The sequence below is a fragment of the Habropoda laboriosa genome, unplaced genomic scaffold, assembly GCF_001263275.1.
Source record: "Habropoda laboriosa isolate 0110345459 unplaced genomic scaffold, ASM126327v1 scaffold243, whole genome shotgun sequence".
Taxonomy (NCBI): Eukaryota; Metazoa; Arthropoda; class Insecta; order Hymenoptera; family Apidae; genus Habropoda; species Habropoda laboriosa.
This window is the reverse complement of record NW_017100433.1, coordinates 1,633,014-1,636,322: the sequence shown is the minus strand read 5'-3', so window position 1 is coordinate 1,636,322 and position 3,309 is coordinate 1,633,014. Positions and strand designations below refer to the sequence as shown.

Here is a 3,309-nt window from a genome sequence, read left to right as displayed (position 1 = left end):
TGAGAAGATCTCGCGTACCTAATTAAAGTTACAAAAAGAAGAAAAGACCCGTTAACTACTAGGTGTACAACGACCGTAACATTTATCGTAAAGAAACAAGTTGTTTCGTTTGACACAACGAGGCTCTCACTCTTACGTAACATAAGTAGCTTCTGTATTTTGACGTTAGCAAGTGTGTATGTATATCTCGGGTGAGAAAAGGTTTAGAAAGCAAGAGCGCGTTACGGGGAGAGTCTCGTTGCCGGTCGAGGAAATCGTGTGTGTACTTGCACACAGGCGGATTCTTTCTCTCGGGAGAGAGAGAGAAAAAAAAGGATTAAGGTTCGAATAATCTCGCGTTTTCATCGAGCACACGTAGATGGATTCCTTGGATGGGTGATGGCGATAGGCCTGCGGTGAGGAGGTCGAGAGAGACAACGAGAAGGCGGCGCGCGCGTTGTGCAACTCTCAAGGAGAATGAGCGATACGCGTGTCGTGCGTTCCTGCGTGTCCGTCGACGCATACGCGCACGTTCGATGATAATCGACAGAAAGAGAAAGGTCATCGGGGAACGAAGTGTGTTGGTTCGCTTCCTCTTCCTCGTTGCGATTACTCGAGTAAGTAGGTAAGCGGGTATATCCGAAATTGCGGAGAGTGTGACGCAACGCGCAACTGTACGGGCGAATTCGTGATGTTCACGGACACGCACGTGCCACCGCGCATACACCTCTGTAGCGCCACTGTATAGGTAAAGTATTGGATATGCCGGCGGAAGCACGATACATACATACTGTACCGCATCGGGCCACGTTTTTCCTGCAGTGCATTTGCGATACCTTCGAAATATTAATCGTCTATTAATACGTTGCTATCTTAGTGGACATTTCACGTGGTATTTTTAATCTGAGAAATTACACACAGTTCTTCACGAGTGTTAACATACGTAGAAGCTGTGGAGAAAATTACTGGTGGAAAGTAAGTGTGTGGTACATGAGGTACAGATCTGAGACATTCGAACAGAGTGCATTAGTAATGTGTGTCGATGTGTAGGCACTTTTTGAAATTCTTCCAATTTTAGTATCGAAGCACATGATTGGTGCTTAACTCTTCAAAAATAAAAAAATTGTATACTTTGTTAAAATTCTAAAATTCTAAAATTACAAAATTACAAAATTCTAAAATTACAAAATTCTAAAGTTATATACTTGAATAAATTTAATTTGCTGGAGTAGTCACTCTGGCTTCTCAGTGTCTCCTATAAAAGTTCCCATTCCGTGTTTATATATTTTTCTCCGAAATTGTATAGCCGCTACGCGATTGTAGGGGATTGAATTGCGTTTGATGGCAGATAGCGAGAGGCCTGTCGTGAGAGAGCAAAGACTTCGTCACTATAGCCAAGGACAGTGACGCTTCCCGAAGAGAGAGACCTGTACGAAGTCGGTAGTTCGCGCTGGCTTTGGCATCGTGAGTATTGATCGCAACGGGAACTCAAAGGGGAGGCTACCACGTTAGGCTATTCGAACCCCAATTGGATCGACCTACCTCCTGGCATGGAACGGAAGGGGGGCACAAGCCACTGCGGCCTATTTCTTACCGTATCGGTCTTTGGCAACGAGAAACGTTACTATATTTTTAATTCGCCTCTTATACGAGTGGAAAATATCGAGTGACTCTCTCTCTCTCTCTCTCTCTCTGGAATCGCAGCATCCTTACCGAGTTTCGCTCCAGACGAGTATATTTAAGTGAAATTAAACGGAGAATTTCAGATCGCGACCGAGTGTCGTCACAAAAGTCAGACCTTGGACGTTAATTTCCTCCGAGCAGGGAAACAAACGATAGCAGTGACCTAATTTTCTCGTTAAATGGAAGATTTCATGTAATTCTTGTCGGCTCTTTTGGCCGCGTTGCGAGTATAATTGGCGCGAACTCGTGTGAATTTCGCGGCCGAGACTCCTTTGCTCGCTTCGATCAACGCTCGACACGTTGTCGTGCGTGATCGTTGCATAACGCGATTCTTTAACAGCAATACGTCGCCGTGAAATAATGAAACAGTCGAGGTAAATGAGACGAGAACAAATATCAGAGATTACCTACGTTTGATAAGTACGTGTGTCAGTGCTTCTACATTTACCTGCTACACGAATCAATTTTACTATCTGCTTACTTCTCTCCTCGCTATTCTTACACTCGAGTATTTATTACAAAACAAGCAACGTTACCACGAACGATCTCTCGTTATTTAAAGGATATTTCCAGTCGACCGTTAGTTGAAAACGCGTGGTACGTGTAAAACAAGCCTTCGCTAGCGAACGCAAGAAACGTACGAGAACCGCGATTCATCGGTTTACAACGGGCAGTTGAAAAGTTCGCGTCGCGAGGGACATACATATGTGCGTATATACCATGTGCGATTTAACGCGCATACTTTTCCGTCGTTCGAGGTGGCTCGCACGCTAGCGTTCCTTAGATAAGCACGTTCTTATCTGCGTACGTACTTACGTAAGCAACGGCTCGTGTAAGCTTTGCTCGGCTTCGCACCCCTTTTTCTCTTCCGTCCTCCAGTCGCCGTTCCGCACAACTCTTTCTTCTTCCTTTCCTTCGCCGCTTTGTTTTTTCCTGCTTTCCCTTTTTCGCGCTCACCTCTGGCCTCCGCCGCGCGACCGTTCCCACCACTCTCTAGAATCGTATTTCACTTTAAAATGCGACTTCCTCCTCTCCTGCCCGAGTCCTTTGCGCGCCTCAGCTTTTTCACCCCTTTGCAGCTTCGCCCTCCTCGACGTTTCCACCCCTGTTTACGCTATCTCTCTGCCTGTCTGTCTGCTCCCGTTTTTCCGGCTGATCGATCGCCGGTGAAAATTCACGTCGCGATTCACGGAGAGCCGGCTTCTGGAAAAATTCGAGGAGACCAGGCACGATTAGCGTGAATCTGTCGAGCGCGTCAAGACAGTCACGTGGAGTAGACGCGTGATAGAGAACAGACGAAAGATACGAGGCGGCGTGAGTTCACTGTGAAACGGTAAGGAAACGTTACTCGCGGTCTAACTTCGCGTCTCTCTTTAATTACCGCCAACGGTGTTATCTTTCGTTAGCAAAAGTACGTTGAAACAATGTGAAAATGCAATTTCTCCGAGAAACAATCAACGCGCGAGCAAGACTAATTCGAATTGAAATTGAATTTAAAGACACTCGGTAGAGCGTGTGTGTCACTAGCATCGAGCGAACGAAACAGAGAAAGAGAGATACGGATTAAAAGGACACCGTTATCGAGCGTGACATCGATTGACCCGTTCTAATTACAATATTCTTACGCGTAAAATCACGCGTTACGAA

The 3,309-nt window shown here is 45.9% G+C and overlaps 1 long non-coding RNA gene across 1 annotated transcript in view; it reads right to left on the bottom strand.

Moving 5' to 3' along the window:
- Nucleotides 1-2,492: 2,492 nt before the first annotated feature.
- The window catches only part of LOC108575864, a 25,280-nt gene continuing 24,463 nt past the window's right edge, over nucleotides 2,493-3,309 (bottom strand). Inside the window, exon 4 of the long non-coding RNA XR_001891434.1 lies at nucleotides 2,493-2,865. This is a non-coding gene — a long non-coding RNA (uncharacterized LOC108575864). The remainder of the gene's footprint in view (nucleotides 2,866-3,309) is intronic.